This window comes from Hemicordylus capensis, chromosome 2, assembly GCF_027244095.1.
Source record: "Hemicordylus capensis ecotype Gifberg chromosome 2, rHemCap1.1.pri, whole genome shotgun sequence".
Classification (NCBI taxonomy): domain Eukaryota; kingdom Metazoa; phylum Chordata; class Lepidosauria; order Squamata; family Cordylidae; genus Hemicordylus; species Hemicordylus capensis.
In genome coordinates, this window is record NC_069658.1 from 317,029,232 (window position 1) to 317,051,507 (window position 22,276).

The 22,276-nt window shown below is 39.8% G+C and overlaps 1 protein-coding gene across 2 annotated transcripts in view; it reads right to left on the reverse strand.

Moving 5' to 3' along the window:
* Nucleotides 1-22,276, reverse strand: part of ATP2B2 (ATPase plasma membrane Ca2+ transporting 2) — a 697,462-nt gene that overhangs the window by 495,303 nt on the left and 179,883 nt on the right. Inside the window, exon 2 of one of the 2 annotated variants that reach the window (XM_053294618.1) lies at nucleotides 1,846-1,897. The exons of the other annotated variant lie outside the window; for it this stretch is intronic. The gene's annotated coding sequence lies outside the window, so the exon portion shown is untranslated. The remainder of the gene's footprint in view (nucleotides 1-1,845; nucleotides 1,898-22,276) is intronic. 2 annotated transcript variants of the gene reach the window in all.

A 22,276-nucleotide genomic window follows, 5' to 3' on the forward strand; every position in this document is an offset into this window, starting at 1 on the left:
GACCCCACTAGGTTCAGCTGGGGTCAGGGACTTTTTTGTCTCTGACAAAATTGTGCAGTGCAGGTAACCACTATTATAGTAATAACCATTATGAATAATTGGGAGTTCAGTAATTAGCTTACTTTTCAACATGATATTTCTGCTATTGTCAATTGTTATTGTGCTTATCTTGTGTAATAAGTTGATCACTAGACTAGACTTCTTGCATTTCCTGTCATTTGATTGTCCTGTGACACATACACCCCACCATTTTATACCCAGCAACGGAAGATCTGCCTCCATCACAGGGTGAGAAAACTCCTGCTGCTCCAGCCCCACTCCTTTGCAACAGAGGTTCTCAGTGGGAACTTCTGCCTAGAAGGCAGAGCCAAAGGGAAGACTAAAGACAAGGCAGCATGAATGATCCTGGCTGGAATCATCTGGACACAATGTGAGCGCTATCTGTGACTTATTGACTCAGGTATTACATTTTCCATCATCATCTCCCCAAGAGCGTTCATCAGCCACCCCAGGAACAGCCAGGAATTGCATACTATTCACCTTTCTCCCTTATGATTACCATAAATCATTAAAAGGAGAAGTGATTAGAATAGCAGACCAGCCGCAGATGGAAACACCAGAGGCCTGAGGAGTGTACATTTTAGTACCTTGCATGTCTTTATGATATTTATTATACTTGTAAAATCACCTTGGGGTCTTTGGGGGTAAAGGCAGCACGTGTGTGTGTGTGTGTGTGTGTGTGTATTACACTCCATACATCTGATAAAAAAAAACTAGTCTACAAAAGCTTATGTTACCATAAATGTGTTAGTCTTTGCCACAAGTCTCTTTGCTATTTTTAAAACATTTCAGTGAGGGTTCAGCATGTTTGTTAAGTACTGGGTTTTGGATAATACTTAACCACCCAAACCATGGTTTAATGCAAATACCAACATGCCCTAAGAAGCCATTATTTGTGTTTTCGTTTAAAGTGACAAGAATTGAAGTAATGCATAACCTAGCTCGCTCTCTCTCTCTCTCTCGCTCTCTCTCGCTCTCTCTATATATATACACTTTGTAAAATAACAAAATAACAATACATAATTGTGTACACACATTTAGTGAAGAGAATGTTAATTTTTTGCAAATAAAATGAAATTAATATCTGTAATAGAAACCTGATCGAATCCACTGTGGTCGTACTACTGACAAATGGAAGATCCCAGGAGGTTCAATGGTGTTCTATTTCCACTCCTTCTTGCCTACAGGTGTAGTAACAGGCAGCATGATTGGTTGTTAGAGGAAATCTTAGGTCCATGTGCACCTCCAATACTTCACCCAACCTTACCCCTCTGTTCAGTGCAAGTTACTCTTGCTCCAGAGCACAAGTAATTGTACTGAGACAACAAGAAGGAAGGGTGGAGGTATGTGTCCAATTCACTCTAGTGGCACTTTGCATGACCTGCACATTCACCCATGCACACGCAGAGCTATGAAGGATAAAACAGATCTCCATTCAGCCTAAAGGCCTCTAGCACTGCCTGTGCATGCACATAAGCAGGAGGTAGAGAGGAAACTGTTGTATTGAGTCTATGAATCCTCTGTGTTTAGGTATTGTTGTTCATACCTCCTATATTTAGACAATGTATTATATCACAAAATGCATATTTTAATAGGATTTTAAATTTGAATGCTAGAGCAATCGTAGATACGCATATTTAATTGTATAAATTCATCTGGGCAGAGCCAACACCTTTCCAGTTATTTTCTAAGTGGTTTTACAGGTAAATATCAACAATAACAACTGTACTGAATGAACACAAACAATTATATCAAGGCTATGGGGGGAAAAAACTGGAAACTTACCATAACCTTTGGATAAATGGTTGCCTGTTAGTCACACAATGGTATGCAGATTCTAAAGAAAAATATAAACAAAATAGTTGCAGCTTTTTTGATGACAAATTACTATTTTAACGAGAGCAGGTTTCATAACAAAGGAAATTGATAACAGCTATTTTTCAAAAAGCAAACAAACCCTAGCAACCTAAATAGTTGGTACTTAAGCTTACGTTTCTGAAATATTAGAAAATATTTTCATACGGAGTTTTTTGGCCAGATTTAGATAATCCACCTCTCACAGATTATTTCCATATGACACCTCATGCTCTTCCCACTGTGAGCAAGACAAAGTGGAAAGGCAGGAAAGTCCCACCCTTGATGACATGAAACCCACAAGGGAATATAATGCACCTTGAGATGTGGCAAAAAGTTCCTGTCTCATATCAGAGACCTCTGGGCAGCACCAACACTGTTTCTGATTCTCTTTGTTTCTCTCTCTGAGCATGTGTGAGAGAGACTTCTGTACTTACCATGTGTGTTACCATGTGGTACACATCTGATTGCATAAGATAGCAGTGAAAACACAATATACGTAAAGGTTGGTTACTGGTGCTCTTCAATCACATATTAATAGTGGTGTGCTTTACAATTGGGTATGCATATTTATATGTGGTAGAATCATATATCATGCCATTACATGCAAATAAAGTATGGTTGTAGATATGATAAGTGCATTTCTCTCTGCTAAAATGGCCATCATTATTAGGCAAACCTTGCTCCAAGTCTTTAGGGGGGAAAGCAAAATGTCTGTTTTCAGATTTCTCTATTAAACTTTGTTTAATAGAGAAGTGTGTTTTGGACTACAAAACAAATTTTAAAATCAAATCAAATTTTAGCTTCTTATTGAATGCTTCAATAATGTTCATATTACAAATTATTGAAGTCTCACCTTAAGATCTTTAGAAGTATAAACCTTGAAGTCTCAGGAGATTAAAGCAACTGACCTCACAAATACTGATACTGAAGTAAGGCAAAAGTGAAATACTGCAAGGCGCAGAACAATTTTTTTCATTTTATTATGATTGATAATATTTGATTTTTTTAAATATTAGGGTACTTTGCTTTAAGAATCATCCAGGTCTGCTAAGCCTTTCTCATTGATATAATACAATGTGTTTCAGTTCTACTTATATTTCTTTGGTTTCTTAAAAATAAAACTATTATTCAAATAATCATCTAGGTCTGCTTAAATCCATTGATATCCAGTATAATTTAGTCTATTTCCAAAGTGTTTGAAAACTACTGAAGTTCCAGTCTTCCAGGGGTGGATTAAACTTTTTGCCACCCATAGGCAAAAAGACTTTTGCTGCCCTTTTACCTTAAACAAAAAAGGTTTGCCTTTTTTATATAGGGTAAAAGCGGAGGTGGGACTTTCTCCTCGCTTACTCCACCCTTGCTGCAGCTGTCACTGCCCAGAGAGAGGGGCAGCAAAATTTGAGGAGGGGCAAAATTTTCTGCTCCTCAGATTTTGCCACCGTAGGCAAATGCCTACTCTGCCTCTCTGTTAATCCACCACTGCAGTCTTCTTTAACCAATTTCTTGTAACATTGAACTGGAGTAGTTCAAAGTTTGTGTGTCTGCATGTTTTAAAAAATTGTCTCAGGGAAAATTGTTGCTTTTGTAGTTGTGCTTCAACTGATAGGTTAAATCATTTAAACTTTTTTTGCAGATGTTCAGAATGCCTTGCAGCACCTAAGAACCATTGACAGAAAGCATGAATAATTATGTAGCTATAGGTGATCAGACAGCTTGCTAGAGAAAACAAACCATATTGATTTTATTTCAAATGGTTTTGATGACTCTAGGGATTTACATAATTCCAAGTAAAGGTATGGTATAAGACTGAAGGATAAACTATAAAGATGTTGATTTGGACCCTAATCTCAAAATAACGGCAGTACATCGCAATATGATGGTGAGTTGCTGTAGAGACAAATGCTCAGCATACAAATAGCCTTATTATGGGAGCAGAAAGAATAATAGCTGAATGCAGACTGAGAGCAGAGGACGACTGATTATACTAAAATGGAAAGCTGACAGATGAAATACTTATTTCTATCTGCTTTCTCTTTATTTTGCTTGAGTCAGTTTGTGAGGGGTCCTGGAACCAAATGCTGCATTGGGCCCACTGATGGTGTGTTGAATCCCTGCTTCCAAAAGCTGGGTGGTGTTATGAGGGACTTTCTAAAACAGGCAGATGAAAGCACTGCACAATTTATCTCCCCATTTGTTTAGATTGCCGTGAGCCACTTATGAAAGACGATTCTGCTATCCCTGTCCAGGTTGATGCTGCGTCTAAACTCAAATTGTGCTTCTCCAGTTCAACTGCAAACTTGCCTAGTTTGCTCAATACTCAGCTTTTGTGACTGCCTTCCACATTTTATTTTGACAGCATTTGATTTTGAAATCAGTCCTATTCACACATTGGTTTGGTTTAGATGTCTCTCAGAACCTCAGTTAAATCCAGGCTCTGTGAAACATCTCTGAGCCGTGGAAGCACACAATCGCCCTGTCAACCTTATGCAAGCATCCAAAACATGTTAAAATAAACCAAGATTGTTCATGACATTTGAACCCACTGATCTCAGTTTATTTTAACCTACTTACTTCAAATAAATTGAGATCTGTACTCAAGGTAACAGGTCTCAATTTATTTGAAGTAGGATAGAATAAACAAAAAGCAGTGGGTTCAGACATTATGACTGACCTTGATTTATTTTATCTAGAGCTGAGATGGATGTGAACGATGACAGATGAAATACTTATTTCTATCTGCTTTCTCTTTATTTTGCTGGTCTTGTGGTAGCAAGCATGACTTGTCCCCTTAGCTAAGCAGGGTACCACCCTGGTTGCATATGAATGGGAGACTTAATGTGTGAGCACTGTAAGATATCTCCCTTAGGATATGGAGCTGTTCTGGGAAGAGCAGAAGGTTCCAAGTTCCCTCCCTGGCATCTCCAAGATGGGGCTGAGAGAGATTCCTGCCTGCAACCTTGAAGAAGCTGCTGCCAGTCTGTGTAGACAGTACTGAGCTAGATGGACCAAGGGTCTGATTCCGATGTGGGAGGGGAGACTGCACTTTCTCAGGGTTCACAGATATCACAAGAAGCAAATCCTAAACTAAGGTTCTGTGTGATGTCTGAACCAGCCTATTATATTCAATGAACATACTATCTGAGTATAATAGATAGAGATAGCTTTATGCACATACAATTATTCACACTGCACACATATAATAATACATATCTGTACCCTGAATTTGAGGAGGCCTGTAATCCAGGTTCACTTTGAAACTGAACCAATGATATCTATACACACGTACAACATAAGACTAGTCACACAATCAGTAACTGAGTAGGACAAGTGAGCTACCCAAGTTTAGGAGTTGTGCACACTCCCTATTTTGCAAAAATATGTGCTAGTAAAAAACAAGGTAGAAAGTGAGGGAAGTGATAGGTATGAGATGTTGGAGATGGAGTTCCAGTGCCTCGACCTTTTGCACTGAATATCCTAATGACTACTAGGGGCATTGAGAGTAGAGGAAGTTAGTGAGGAACTCCTTACCTCTCCCTGCTTGCCTCTTCCTTGACCCCTGCCTTGACTCCTCAGGTACTTCCTGGAGTGAGTCAGTCATCTTCCTTTCCTCTTAGAAAGCAGATGGAAAAATCTCTCTCTCCCTACCTATCCATTATGTAGCTGATAGATAGGACTAGGTCTTCCATATCTCAAATGTACTTCACCAATAAATCTATTTAGTTTAGATTGTACAACAATCTCCATGTGTGTGTTTTAACTGCAACTACTAAACTCAGCACTCTACTCTGTAACTGGAGTAGGTAGCTTCTTTGGTGCTTTGCTAAATAATCACAAATCCTAGCAGGAGAAAAAGCCCTCCTACTCAGTGCAAGCCTCACAGTATCACTTTCCCTGTCTCCTATCTTGCTTTTTACTCGCACTTTATCACCAAACAGTAGTGCGCACATCTCTCAAAAATGGATAGGACACTTGTCCTACCCAATTACTGATTGTGTGAACTATCCTATAGTGTCTGAATATTAAATCTTGTAATTCCAGTTTCTATCTTGCCTTGCCTTGGATGAGTCAATCTTGTGACTGTTTAGACTGATACCATTCCTAGACTGTACCCTGGAACAGTTGGTCTTGGAACCAACCAGAGATAAGGTGACCTTGGACCAGAGTGGCACCCAGGACCTGGTGTGTGTGATGTCAGTGTCATCAACCCTTTAGGGAACAGTGACCATAGTGCGATCAAATTCAGCATACATGCAGGGAGAGAATCACCAAGGAAGTCTGACTCAGACATGTTGAATTTCAGAAGAGGAAACTTCTCCAAAATGAGGAGTATGGTGAAGAGAAAGCTGAAAGGGAAAATCAGGAAAGTCACTTCACTCCAGAATGCATGGAGTTTACTCAAAACCACAATACTAGAAGCCCAGTTAGATTGTATACCCAAAAGGAGGAAAGGTACCACTAAGTCCAGGAGGATGCCAGCATTGGCTAATGGGTACCGTCAAGGAAGCCATAAAAGGGAAGAAGACTTCCTTCCGAAATTGGAAGGTCTGTCCAAATGAAGGGAACAGAAAGGAACACAAACTCTGGCAAAAGAAATGCAAGGTGACCATAAGAGTAAAGTGATGCACATTGGGACAAAAAACCCCAACTTCAAGTATATGCTGATGGGATCTGAGCTGTTGGTAACTGACCAGGAGAGGGATCTTGGGGTCGTGGTGGACAGCTCATTGAAAGTGCCAATGTGCGGCAGTTGTGAAAAAGGCCAATTCCATGCTAGGCATCATTAGGAAGAGGATTGAGAATAAAACTGTTAATATTATAATGCCCTTATGCAAAACTATGGCGAGGCCACACCTGGAGTACTGCATACAATTCTGGTCAATACATCTAAAAAAGGACATTGTAGAACTAGAAAAGGTGCAGAAGAGGACAACCAACATGATCAGGTGCCTAGAGCTCCTTTCTTATGAGGCAAGGCTACAACACCAGGGGCTTTTTAGTTTAGAAAAAAGATAACTGTAGGGAGACATGATAGAGATCTATAAAATCATGCATGGTGTGGAGAAAGTGGATAGAGAGAAATTCTTCTCCCTCTCACATAACACTAGAACCTGGGGTCATCCTATGAAATTGATTGCCAGGAAATTTAGGACCAACAAACAGAAGTACTTTTTTCACACAATGCATAATCAACTTGTGGAATCCTCTGCCACAAGATGTGGTGACAGCCAACAGCCTGGATGGCTTTAAGAGGGGTTTGGATAACTTCATGGAGGAGCAGTCTATCAATGGCTACTAGTCAGAGGGCTATAGGCCACCTCCAGCTTCAAAGGCAGGATTCCTCTGAGTACCAGTTGCAGGGAAGTAACAGCAGGAGGGAGGGCACGCCCTCAACTCCTGCCTGTATGCTTCCAGCGGCATCTGGTGGGCCATTGTGTGAAACAGGATGCTGGACTAGATGGGCCTTGGGCCTGATCCAGCAGGGCTGTTTTTATGTTATTACAGGTGAAACTCGGAAAATTAGAATATCGTGCAAAAGTCCATTGATTTCAGTAATGCAAATTAAAAGGTGAAACTGATATATGAGACAGACGCATTACATGCAAAGCGGGATAAGTCAAGCCTTAATTTGTTATAATTGTGATGATCATGGCGTACAGCTCATGAAAACCCCAAATCCACAATCCCAGAAAATTAGAATATTACATGGAACCAAGAAGACAAGGATTGAAGAACAGAACAATATCGGACCTCTGAAAAGTATACAGTGTACTGTGCTTGATTGGCCAGCAAACTCGCCTGACCTGACCCCATAGAGAATCTATGGGGCATTGCCAAGAGAAGGATGAGAGACATGAGACCAAACAATGCAGAATTGCTGAAGGCCGCTAATGAAGCATCCTGGTCTTCCATAATACCTCATCAGTGCCACAGGCTGATAGCATCCATGCCACGTCCAATTGAGGCAGTAATTGCTGCAAAAGGGGCCCAAACCAAGTACTGAATACATATGCATGCTTATACTTTTCAGAGGTCCGATATTGTTCTATTCTTCAATCCTTGTCTTCTTGGTTCCATGTAATATTCTAATTTTCTGAGATTGTGGATTTGGGGTTTTCATGAGCTGTACGCCATGATCATCACAATTATAACAAATTAAGGCTTGACTTATCTCGCTTTGCATGTAATGCGTCTGTCTCATATATCAGTTTCACCTTTTAATTTGCATTACTGAAATTAATGGACTTTTGCACGATATTCTAATTTTCCGAGTTTCACCTGTATGTTCAAGTTTTCATCCCCATTAGATAGATGCTGTTACCAAGAGAGCCTGTTTGGTGGATCCCCCGAAGAGCACCCCTCTATGTGTAGAACTACAAGCCTATAGTTACCATTGTTTTGCACTTTGGATCTCACAGGACCATGATATCCTCACTTTACTTCATCTGTAGCTGACTAAAAGGGCACATAGCCTGGGAGAAAGAACTCTTAGGTCAAGATCAAAATGTAGGACCACAGGAGGACCTCCCCACACTGTCAACCCCCCTGATTACTCTTAGGTGGGAAGCTGGAGTAGATGTAGAGCTTTTCTTTAAAGAATAAGCCAAATATTCTCCCTATGTGGGCAAGTCAAGATAGCACCTTCTCAGGAAGGAGTGATAAGTAAGTATCAGGTCATCTCCTTTGCTAACAAGCATGTTAATGGCTGACTCAGGGCCATGGGAAGCTAGCTTGTTTAGTTTTTAGCTACCCCCACATATTCTGAAAAGACACAAGATATAAACTCTAATGTGTTCATTTTGCCTCTCCCTTCATGGGTCCTTTCAGACCTTCCCTAGCTTTTGTCCAAGAAGGAGTCCACTCCTTAGTTTTGAATAGCACAAGGGCTCATCCTGTGCTTTGTCCCTGTTGCTTACCTTTGCAAGGTGTGTTTAGCATAATGCCCTCAGACAAGAATTTTCCTACAATTGGTCAGGACACCATCAGAACTATTAGTCACTCGTATGTTATGAAAGGCACTCAATTAAGCATAATAACAAGTGTTCAGAGGACTCTTGGCAAACTACCTTCCATAGGCCCCTTCCTACCTCGATGGGACCCAAGAAAGTATCTCTGTCACCATCACACAAAGACTCTGAGCACAGAGATGGTCTCAGGGATAATCTGTGAGCCATAGGCAGTGCCCAGACATACAAATCCTGTTACAACTAAATACATCATTCAACTATTTGAACTGGTATACTAAGTAACCAGTTGTTGGGTGCATATCATCATTGATAGCATTCAATCACATCCCTTAATATAAAATGTCTGCTGTGTGCTTCAAGCAATGTTTGCTTTAATTGCTCAGTAAATACTGTCATTTGACAGATAAATATTTTTCTATATATCTTTCTATATAGTTTATTTTTAGTTTTTTACACAGAAGCCAAAGAACTTGGAATTCATAAAAGATACTCAAAACGTTACCAAGATAACTTTTTACTCCAAATCACATCCTATCTCCCTAACTGTACATTTCCAAGCACCAAGCTGAAAAATGACCTACTGTTTATTTTTAATATTCTATACACACAAGAAAAATGTTGTGTGTAGAATATGAAAGTTTGCTAAAGAACTTGGTCAATATTTGAAAAATACTTCTGTTCTAAATAGAAAATATTTAAAAGTTCTAAATAGGAAATACAGTTTTATTTAAGAGTCAGACTGCTATATTAGCTGTTCTGCTTCGTTTAACATAGAGATCCACCAGTTAGAATCTCATATACTTGAGAACAGTGTTCCCTCTAACAGGGATTCCCAGAATCTGTTGACTACAACTCCCAGCATTCCCAGGTGCACTAGCTTTTACTTGGGGATTGTGGGAGTTGTCAACAACATCTGGGAATCCCTGTTAGAGGGATCACTGTTCTCAACCTTTTAAAACGTGTACTCCTTCTGTCACCAAATTTCTGCTCAGGTACCCATAGAGATTGTGTGTGTGTGCATCTGTGCACATGCGCACATGCATATAGTTACAATTATGGGACAGGCTACTCAAGTCACTGGCTTTTTGACATCCAGACTGAGTTGCTCATGAGTACTCACATTGAAATTAATAGGACAAGTATACTTGCTCTATTAATTTTAATAAGACTGATTATGAGTGACTTAATCTGAATGTAAACCAGCTAATGGCTGGAGTAGCCTGTTTCATAACAGTAGCACTTAATTCTGTTTGCATAACATATATACATAAAAACACACATTTAAGTATTACAGTTAGGGAGATGGGCTACTCCAAGCACTGGCTCACATACACACTAAGCTACTCATAAGCAATTTTATTGAAATTAATGGGACAAGAGTATTTTGCAGATCTATCCGAGAGCGAGTTCACAGCCTGGGGGCAATCACCAAGAAGATCCTGTCCCTCATGCTTGACAAATGAGCTTTAGCAGGTGTTGGCATGTGGAACAGCTAATCGTGTTGACCTAATCATGTGGTAGATTCAGCTGGGAGCAGGAGATCCTTAAGGTACCTGGGGCCAAAGTTGCTTAGGGCTTTAAAGATAACCAGCACCTTGAATTGTACCCAGAAAGCCCATGCAGAGTCTTCAAGATAGGGGTAATATGTGCACTGTGAACAACTCCAGAAATCAATCGGGCTCCTGCATTCCAGAATACTTTTCAAGGGCAGCCCCACATAGAGCATATTGCAATAATTCAAATGTGACATGATTAAGGCATGAATGACAGAGACCAGAAGGCTTCTTGAGGAGATGATAGAGCTGGCACACCAGTCAAGCTGTGCAAAGGCACTCCCAATTCCCCAAGACTAGCACCAGATCCAGGATGATCCCCATCAAGCTGTGAGCCTGCTCCTTTCCCATTCAGAACAGGCTGAAATTCCAATCAGCTCTTCTGCTAACCACCATCACCTTCATCTTGTGAGAATGAAGCTTCAGCTTCAATATCAACTGCAGTAGGAGTGGAGAGGGTTTTTTAATATTTCCCTCTGACATAGTGCCAATCTTGTCCCGGGCCTCATCAGCTGCTAATTTCTCCTGCAGAAAAGTTTCACTGTTGCTCTGCAGCTGATATTTATTTTGTTTTGTTTTGTTTTATTAGAAAAGGCCAAATTACATTGTTATTGTCATATTTACTTTAAAGCCAAGACTCTTATGGTATACTTAAAGGCCTTTGCAATTACATAACCAAGTCATGATGTATTCTCCCTGCTCTTCCTGTCCCAGCCCCTTTGTCTTCATTCCTGTGGCCATGGAAGAACAACTTGAATGAGTAAATTTTCACTGTTATTAATAAGGCTTTATTTATTATTTCAAGATAAGGAACTAGTCTTTTATTTAGCATTTGTTTTATAGTGCCTAATATATAACATTTACCAGTTATTTCTAAAGTATTTGATTCTTCCAATAAAATGTTTAGGATTTCAGTACTAGTAATTATAGCATTACAAAACAAAGCTGACAGCTGCCGTGTTGCTGCAATATGTAAAAAAGACTGCCAGTAGAGGCCTCTTGGAGGCTATGGTGCATCTCCTGTCATCTTTCATTAGGTGATGAATTTGAAAAAGCTGGAAGTGCCAAGTTTCTTCATTTTATTACGTGAGTCAAAGGGATTATTAGGGAAAACAGTTAACTCTAACAGGACATATATCCAGAAATGTGAGCTGACTCTGTTGAGTGAGCTGGCTCTCTTTGCTAACAAAGCTATCAAACCCTTTGTTAAGAACACTCTGAGCAGACAAACTTAAAGAAACATTTGATATAAGGAACCAGGATATCTAACTCTTTAGATAATGAAGTGGTAGACATTAAAATGTGGCCTAAATTCTAGGGATAAGATTAGGTCTAGGGTAAATCACATACTCTTAAGTTTGTTGCAGAAAGGGTTTATAGACAATTAACTGATGATCAACAAGCTTATTAAAACTTATTACTAAAAAGTAATACTAATGTTTGGTATAAATATACCAGATGGTAACACTTCAAGTGTTGGCAACCATTTTTCTTTAAAAATATTTTTCTTATTTAAATGAAACAGCCAAATTTAAAAATCATAAATATTCATACTTTATATGTTGGTTTCTAATTGTTTTCTAGTGACCATGGGGTGTGCAAAAATTAAATTTTTTGATCCAATTTGTGCCTGAATTGAATCACCCCTGATTTGTTTTGTGTCCAAATCTGTCCCCACCAAATCATGCCAGATTCAATTTGGATTTGATATGATTTGATTCAGATTCAGGTTAACTCGGAACACTTATATAGGACCTAGAGGCACCAAATTTGGGTGGTGGGTAGGTCCCCATGGGTGCCACCTAACACCCAAATTTCAAGGCAGTGGTTGATTTTTAATTATTTTTCAAAAGTTTTTACTGATTGTGTATATTTCCAAAATAAGAAATAATGGTGATTCAAAGTCATCCTATCCTAACATTAACATGGACCCCCAGCTTTAAATAATAATAACAACAACAACACTGCAGGAATAATAGACTGGACCCAGGCAGAGCTAGAGACGCTAGATCGTAAGACTAGGAAAATCATGACCATCAATCATGCTCTGCACCCCCGCAGTGATGTCGATAGGCTATACCTCCCTCACAGCTCAGGTGGAAGAGGAATACTGCAAGTCCACCAAACAGTAGAGGAGCAGAAAAGAGGCCTTGAAGAATATATAAAGGACAGTGAAGAAGATGCACTTCAAATGGTCAATAATGCGAAACTATTCAACACCAATGAAAGAAAGCAGGTCTACAAGAAAGAACAAGTCAAGAACCGAGCAGAAAAATGGAAAAAATAAGCCACTGCATGGTCAATATTTGCACAATATAAGTGGAAAATCAGACATCACCAAGACCTGGCAATGGTTTAAGAATGGCAACTTGAAGAAAGAAACAGAGGGTTTAATACTGGCTGCACAAGAACAGGCACTAAGAACAAATGCAAGAAGACCAAAAGTCGAAAAATCAACCACAAACAGCAAGTGCCGCCTTTGTAAAGAAGCAGATGAAACAGTGGACCACCTAATCAGCTGTTGTAAAAAGATCGCACAGACTGACTACAAACAAAGGCATGACAAAGTAGCAGGGATGATACACTGGAACATCTGCAAAAAATACAAGCTACCTGTAGCCAAAAATTGGTGGGACCATAACATTGAAAAAGTTGAAGAAAATGAAGATGTAAAAATATTATGGGACTTCCGACTACAAACAGACAAACATCTGCCACACAATACACCAGATATAACTGTAGTCGAGAAAAAAGAAAAACAAGTCAAAATAATCGACATAGCAATACCAGGGGATAGCAGAATAGAAGAAAAAGAAATAGAAATAGAAAAAATCATCAAATACAAAGATCTACAAACTGAAATTGAAAGGCTGTGGCAGAAAAAGACCAAAATCATCCCAGTGGTAATTGGCGCCCTGGGTGCAGTTCCAAAAGACCTTGAAGAGCACCTCAACACCATAGGGGCCACAGAAATCACCATCAGCCAATTACAAAAAGCAGCTTTGCTGGGAACAGCCTATATTCTGCGACGATATCTATAACAGCAACAACATTGACAATAAAATTCTGGCATCCCAGGTCCTTGGGAAGGACTTGATGTCTGGATAAAACAAACCAGTCGATAACACCTGTCTGACTGTGTAAAATAAAAATAAATAATAATAATTAATAATAATAAGCTCAAGCCCTTGTAGAAGTGGCGCTATGGAGCAAATTGTGTGGTCACTATTTTTATTTTTTACAGCTTCCCTAAATTTCCACTTCTTCACATCTGCCTACACAGCCAAAGTGAATATCTCTGTATTCATTACTCTCCCTTAATGATGTTCTTTAACATTTTCTGTCCACAGTTTTGTTCTATCTTTATGCTGTATGTCTGTCAGATTTTCCTTATATCTTTTTATCAAGAGTCTGCCTGTGTCCCAGATATAAAAATGCATGCATTCCATGTAAACCATTTTCTATACTAGACCCTTTGTCTGAGACCTTCCTTCATTGTTCTCACAAATCTGCTTGTGTGCAGTGCTGGTATTGAGCCCGATCCCAGCACTTCCTCCTCCTCAATCCCAGGTTTTATAAAGGCTTTTACCTGGCATACAGGGTGTGAGCATGCCCTTTACCCTAGTCTGAGTATACACAGAGATGGGTGCCTAGAGCACCCATCTCATGGGGGTATCCCCCAATGCACTGTGTTTGTCACATGGTGCACTGTGGGATATCTGGAGGCCAGGACGCGTCATCCCAGCCTCCAGAGATCCACACTGCTTGGAGCAGTGCGGATCATCTGGGAGCAGGAGGTGTGCTCCACGCAGCATTTGCTTGGTTGTCTGGCGGGGGGAGGTGAGTTGGACACTGCCTTCCCCCCTACCTACCCCACCCAGTCATACGAAAAACCTTAATGCTTTATGGTGCACAGCTGGGCCTTTTTCCAAATATGGAGACCCTAGAACATGTGCAGTCAAAATTTTTGAGAACTGCACTTTGTGTTCCAAGATCTGTTTCCAATACTGTCATCCGTCTGGAGGCAGGTCTGATTAAGCTTGAAGCAAATGTTTGGATTACCATATTATGCTATTGGCTTAGATTAATTTACCAGCCAGTTGGCCTAGCCCCTTTGATTTTACAAGATGACCATCAATCTAGATGGTCTCAGGATATTGAGGCTAAAATAGCTACACTCAGCCTCTCTGCTACAATCTTGTCCACTGTGGGTTATGATCATGCGAAGTCGCTGATTAGACAGTGAGTTTTAGATTCTGAGCGGCAAAATGATCTCAGTAAGGTGTCTAACTTTTATATTGCAGAGGAGCGTAGATATATAGTTTCTGCAATGAGCTATTTCACTAGGCTAGAAATCCCGAGGTATAGAAAAGCTTTTACTTTAGCTCGCTGCCACAGTTTACCTTCAGCAGTACTTGAAGGTCGCTATAAAGGAGTTCCATTTTCAGAGGGGCTTTGCCCTTGTGGGCTGGACCAGGTTGAAACCACTGAACACGTTTTACTATTTTGCTTGTTTTATAAGGATATTCGTGAACTTTTTATCACACCTCTATTATGTAAATTTCCAGGTCGACAGGATCAATATTATTGCTCTTTGTTGCTCTCCGACGCAGAGTCTGCTGTTACATCTAGAGTTGCTAGATACTGTGCTGCTGCCATTAATACTCGTTGGCAGATTATTAATAAGGGAATTTTATTGTTTTAATTCAATTTATAATATCTATTTTATTGTTATTGATACATTGTATCTTAACTAATTTTAAATTTTTATTTGCTGATTTCTGGTTCTGGTCAGTGACTGTAACAATAAAGACTGACTGACTGACTGACTCCTTAATGTGTTACATACATACATACACACACACATACATCCACATCCACACATACATCAAAAAAATTAAGCAAAGGTTGCTATATGATATTTCAGATTGCTCTACTGATCAAGCAGTTAGTGGAAGACACTACAAGAGAAGCATTTGATGCATAAGATTAATACAAGGAAGAACTGAATGATGGGATAACTTCCTCATCACAGCTATGATTCATGGGGGCTATTCACATGACCACAATCACAGGCAGACGGGCAGGGGAGAAGGCAGGGTTCAACCTACCTTCCCTCAGATGTTCATGTGTAGCCCCTGCAGTGTGCATGTTGCGCGCCCACATGACCTGCACTGCTGGGACAGCGCAGAGCAACAAAAGCCAGGACTAATTTTCCCAGACTCTACATATCCCACAAGGCACCACATGATGAACATGGAGCCATCTCCCATCCCCATGGAGCCGAGGTGACCCATGAGCCTGGCAGGCGGGTTAAAGGGGTGCTTGCTCCTTTAACCTCGACTAATACCTAGGCTCAGGAGTGGGGTTAAACGGGGTGGGAGCGCCAGGATCCGTGCTGATTCCCATGCTCCACACGAGCCGCCTAGCCAGTGTTTGTGAGAACCTCATGATCTAGTCAGATATGAAGTTCTGTACTTTTGCTCAAAAGCCACAAGTATGTGGACAAAGACACTCCTGTGGTAGGGTATTGTTTCACTTCATCTCTATACTAATTGTTTCACTTCATGTCTATACTAATGATCCATTAACTTAGGCTGACACACACAAGAAATTTCAACTCTGTGAATGGAATCAGGGCTGCTTTACATGCCATTGCTGATGTCATGCAATTGTCTGCCAGTCCCAGTGAAAACAATTCTGTTACTTAACTGCACATGGATGAGAAGGAGGAAAAAAGTTAAAATCTTTGCTTGATGTCAGACATCTTACATGTTTGGTCTAGCAAATTTTCCTCAGATTTTTGGAAGAGTTTCCCAGTACAACTTTTTCTCAACTCTTCTAAGGTATCAAAACAACTATCTGACCTAGTGAAGTAGTCATGAAATGCTGCTATCCAGCTTCTACTAACTTCAAAACCCAAGTTTTGCAAAAAGTAAACTCAAGATTCAACATATATCATGTTTTGTTAATTGATTTCAAATAAAGAAACTCCATTTTCAGATTTCTTCTGAGATAGTGAAAAACAGGTTCCATTAAACAAAGCTCACTACTAAATCCCTGTTTCACAGGATTCAGGACAATTCATCCACATGTGAATTCAGTTTCAGTTATTTTTAATGGGGAAAATTTAATGGCTTGTGAATGTGTTAGATTTGTTTGTCTTTGTGCTTATACTATGCCAGCAGTAGAAGTTGCCAAGACAATTTGCTGCATATTCTTGGCAAGCACTTCTCTGAACCTGTACTGCTAATGTTCATTGTTAGTAAAAAAAATTATCCACCCAAAGAAGGCATGCAAATCAATATATATCCAGATTAATAGTTGCATATCAAAAGTTTATATTCCTGCTTCCACTTAAGTTCATCCAATAAAAAGTATTGTTTTATTTATTTTGTATCTTGTAGATCAATCTGCAATCAATAAATACTTTCAACTTATATCTGTCATGTGTTTCTCTTTTCATAAAAGTGTTTTCCTATGAGGCTTGAATCCTACTTTTGAAAGTGTGGAAAGTTTTATTAGCTTGCTTCAGTGAACATTTGCAGATCACTCAACACTATCTTTTCCTGAATATCTGTCAATGAGGGGAAGGGGAATGTCTTCAATTTGCCAGTGGATTTCTCTTCTCTTTTTTGATTTCTCAAATGAGAAACCTGCTGCTGCCTATGGCCTCTGCAGCCAGGCCTGCTGCGGCGACCAATCCTCCTGGGTGCGCCTCAGCCAATCAGGCCTGTCCACCACCCAGCCAATCAGCTGGGCACTGGGACGCACATTCCAAGGCACACCCAAGAGAATTAAATATATAGATGTGAACAAACTCTTTCATGGAAAATTAATTTTAAAAAAACAACAACTGTTGCTGCATTTGTCCACATAAGAATACCAGTTCAAGTGGCTGTTAAATCTATTGGCCACACCTACCCTAACAAATCACATGTGCAGCAGCACTCTGTGCATCCTATAAAGAAGGTACAATTTTTGGTGATCTCCCAGTAAGCTACATAAATTCCTTCTGTAGCTGACTGTGCTCCCGGAAATATGTCCCTAAGAGTTAGGAAGCCCTCAGAAATATATTTTCAGGAGTCACAGTGGGCTTCAGAAGGAAGGTGAAATTGATGAAAATTTCCCCTCCTCCCTGCATCATTACTTCCATCATCATTCCCCTCCTCCCTGCATCATTACTGCATCATTACCAATCAACCCAATATCATACATGGAAATCTGAAAATGAACTCTGAAAGGACAAATACTGATTTTGCTGAGTCTTGGTAAGGAGGCTATGTAGCTATTCAAGAAGAATAGCAAAAGAATATGGCTGCAGAATCCAACCAGTTGATATAGTTGAAATCTAAATCACTGAATGACTTGTATACATATCCTTTATATGGAGCCTTGCACATTAAATAATCTCTGCATGGTATCAATACTTACTAGAATAGAGAGAAGTTGATAATTACTCCAAAGACAAATCTGAGACTCAGAGAAATACAATTAGAGAAAGGAAGGAGAAGACAGAACTGAAAACATAAGTATATTTTGCAGAAAACAAAGGACCAAGCACAATCTGAAGAACTTCTATCTTCTCCTCCCACTTGTGACCTACCTAACCAGAGAGAAGGAAAAGGACACATGTGGTTCTTGTCTTTTATTTTTTCTGAACAGCTCTCCCCCTTGCCAAGTTTCTGTGTATCAAGAAGGAGTATCAGATTCTTGGACACTTTGATGAGAATGTGGCTGACTTCAAGACTGGCAATTTTACACTGGCAATTTTACCCCTCTTTCCACACCCCTCTCCTTCTGTGGCTGTGCTGCAATCAGGTATTGGAGGCTTTATTCTGTCAATTTTTCCACCTGGTATCTCTATCTCTTTCTGATCCTTCCATTGCTGTGGCACACGAGGCAGTCAAAACCAAGACTGCAGGAATCAGACCTGAATGCTGAAACAGTTCACTGTTCCCCTCAGAGCTGATTTGTGGCCAATTGTGTTCAATTTAGGCATATGCCAAACAATGAAATGCATCCTGATAATTATGGTTTACTGTTTGTATCAAAACAAATGTACATCCCCAATGGCATATATGAAGAACATGGGAAGAAATGTCTAAAAACATGATATATGTGATTCCTGGGCAACAATAGAATGATCTCCAGCAGCAAGAGAAATGGGAAGCACTGGATGAATGAGTTTACAAGTGGGACAGGTCAAAGTCCACCCTCCAACAAAAGATAAAGAACAAAAGAGAGCATAAAGCTCAAAAGAAGAAAGGTATGAAGGCAAGAATCCTGAATACTCCATAAAACTGAAAAGTCAGTATGTCCAGCCCTGATTAATTTCTCATCTGCTTCCCAAAATAAACTGTACTTGAAACAGAAAAGAGAGAAGTGAGTCCTGGATGTCAGAAATTCACACTCAAATCTATAACCAAAAGGGTTATACAACACAAGAAATGAAAACCTATTTGGCAAGTTTTTAAATATAGTTTTTAGCACTTGCCCCTAACTTTTACATTTTATGTGGAAAATTTCCCAAGTATATTACCACCTCATATAGTGCATAACAAAATTGCTGAACATGTTTCTAACAATTTTCAAGAAAAAAGTTGCTAAGGATTTGCATGATATGGGGACAAAGAAAGATTTAGTAAAACCGGTTTTTGCAAAGCAAACATATTGCTGAGATTTACATATACTTAATTACCATACAGTAGCACCTTCTTGACTGTAACGATATCATGATATGACTGCCCACTTCTACAGATTAGAATAGCAGTGCTGCAAGTAGTGAATGATTACACTGCAGCTAAAGCCTGCATCTATGCAGGAGATTAAGGCAGAGCATCACTCAGTAGCTTTAGTAGAATGACTCCTAAGCCTAATTCTGTGCGCTCTCTGAGGGCAAACATTGAGATGATGCTTACGATCACCAAAAAGCGGTCTAAAGGAGCCTAGCCCGCTTTTTGGTGGTTGTGTGCTGCCACGAGAGCTACGTGGCTCCCAGCGGCTAACCCGCCTAATCTAATAACCCCTGCCCTTAGCTAAGGTTAACAGAGCAAGGGCTCCGTTAACCTCTTCTTCCTGATTGTGTATTGCTGCAGCGCGGCTCCGCACCACATCAACACACGAGGAGACCCCCAGTGGGAGGCTGAAACCAGCCTCCTAGGTCTGGGGGTCTCTCCAGGATGCCCCACGCAGTTGTGGGGGCATCCTGGAACTTCCGGGGGCCACATGGCCCCCGATCCCCACAGCCCCCCCAGGCCCTGCCGGCTCCATGACGGAGCCAGCAGTCATGTGGTTTACATGGAATGCATGCATTTTTATATCTGGGACATAGGCAGACTCTTGATAAAAAGATACAAGGAAAATCTGACAGACATACAGCATAAAGATAGAACAAAACTGTGGACAGAAAATGTTAAAGAACATCATTAAGGGAGAGTAATGAATACAGAGATATTCACTTTGGCTGTGTAGGCAGATGTGAAGAAGTGGAAATTTAGGGAAGCTGTAAAAAATAAAAATAGTAAATAGTAAAAATTAAAATAATCTCACTGATCATGAGACTCACCTCACTGAATCCTAAGACTGAGCTGCAAGCAGTGATATCTTACACTAATTAATAATTTCCCAACCCTTAACATATTTTGTGCTCCCCATTTATCTGAGCAATGAGAAATTCCACAAGACAGTACTAATTTGATTTCACTTTCGTTGCAGAGGAGAGATCACTGGAGGCTTAGGGTGTTTTATACTTGGTTACAAATATACAGAAGAACATAGTTGGCTGCAAACTGCATGCATCCACGGTAACAGATCTGTAATGACATCTGATTTCCAGAGAGAGGTGCCTTTGCAGCCCAAAGTGCTTCCAAGTCTCTCTCTCTCAAATTAAAAATTGATGCTTTCTCCAGGAGCAGAGGATAACAGAAGAAAACATGGAGGAGAGAGTAGGGTACTGCTGTAGCCAAAAATTCTACCAACTTCTGCTCCTTTCTCTGGCTTTTGAAATGCCAAAGGGAGGGGTGCAAGGAAAAGGTGGTGTACCACCACTACATAAGGTAAAGGGGAAAGAGGGGAAGGAGAAGAAGGGGAAGAATGAATAGGCTGAGTGGTAGGTCACACTCAGAATACCACCAGGAATGTAGAGGAAGAAATATCTGGGGTTGGGAAAAATGGCGGGAGGAGAGGGCAGTGGCTCATTACACTTCCTCAGGCACTGGGCATCTGGCGGCCAGCCCTGTCACAAGTTAGCTGAACAAACTGAAATCTCATTGAATCATAGAATGTTACTGCTGAAAGGAAACTTGGGTATCTTTTAGACAGCCTCCTGATCAGAGCAGGAAACTGCTACAGCATCTGACATTTGGCTATCCAGGCTCCATCACTGTGTGAGACCAACTGCTTCACTGTTGAAAAGCTCTTACAGTTAGAAAAGTCCTCCTAATGTCTAACCTGAATCTACTTCTTGATTTCAGTAGAATTTAGGTATGACTAAACTTTTCAATATTGGGGCTGTTATATACATTGCATTAGATATGTACTCCACAAGATGAATTATTTCGTAGTATGTAGTATGTGAATCAGGTCTGCCTTCATATAAAAATGCTGAAGCATCATTTTGTCCCTGTTCTTGCATCTAAGAGTCTCTAAGGACTACAGCCATATATTGTGCTAATTAGATCACAGTTGACTTTTTAACGCTTGAAAAAATCATATTAACATATGAATGATGATATAACAGTGGTGCAATATGCACATTCCAAAATCCACAAGGTTTCTAAAAGACCTCTTTAATGTGTAAAAACATAAAAAAGATGTCCAGAGTTAGCAAAATTTTTGATGTAACACATCAGCTTCAGTACTATACACTAGTGGTTGAAGCATGCTCTTAAATAGAATAGCTAGGCATCATAATTCAGCAAAGTGACAGCAAACAGCCAATCCTATTACAATACCGATCAACCAATCCTGTTGCAAATCTCATAATAAGGATGGGGAAAGTGAAAATACACACCCTTGCTCAATAGCCAATGAATTTCATCTCTTCCCTCATTTCCTCTTTTACATTTATAGTGGGATGCAGCTGCTTTATATACATTGCTTCCCTTATCATCTGTTTACTCACATCTGCCTCTACAGCCAAAATAGATATTTTTGTATTCACTCCTTTAACGTGCTGTTTCTCTTTGACATGCACTGCCATGGCTATTAAATAGGTCTTTTAGAAATTATATTAAATTAAAATGTTCAGATTAATTGTGCATGTTTAATTTGGTGGAATAAAAATTATGACCGCAGTTGCACTTTTTATTCTCACTATAGTCCATAAGACAATCTAGATGCAAGTAAAGTCATTATGTACTGAATGTGTAAACAATAAGACATCATTTCCAGATAGGACTAAGAGGGACTCCTGTCTGAGAACTTGAAGAAACCACTGCCAGTCAGTGTACTGTAGACAATACTGAGTTAGACAGATCAATGATTTGGTATAACTCTTCCTATGATTTCCTATGCTTCCTCATTTTGAACTGAATTTTCAGTTTGCAACAGTTCCACACAATTGTTCTGAAGATGTATGGATTTTATTGGCTTTCACCATTTAATTGTATAGCACACATTTAAGAAAGATGTTTTAAAGCAAAAGCACTTTCACTTCTAAATGTTATCATGAAAGCCCAGAAGCTCTTATTCTCCATAACAAAAAATAAGAAACCAAATTATGTATCAAAATACCTACTTATATAACATCTCAGAAACGTCCCTACAATTAAAGCAGCTTCTTAAGATACTTGTTGGTATCTTAAGATTGTTTTCTAGTCAATGAACAGTGGAATGAAT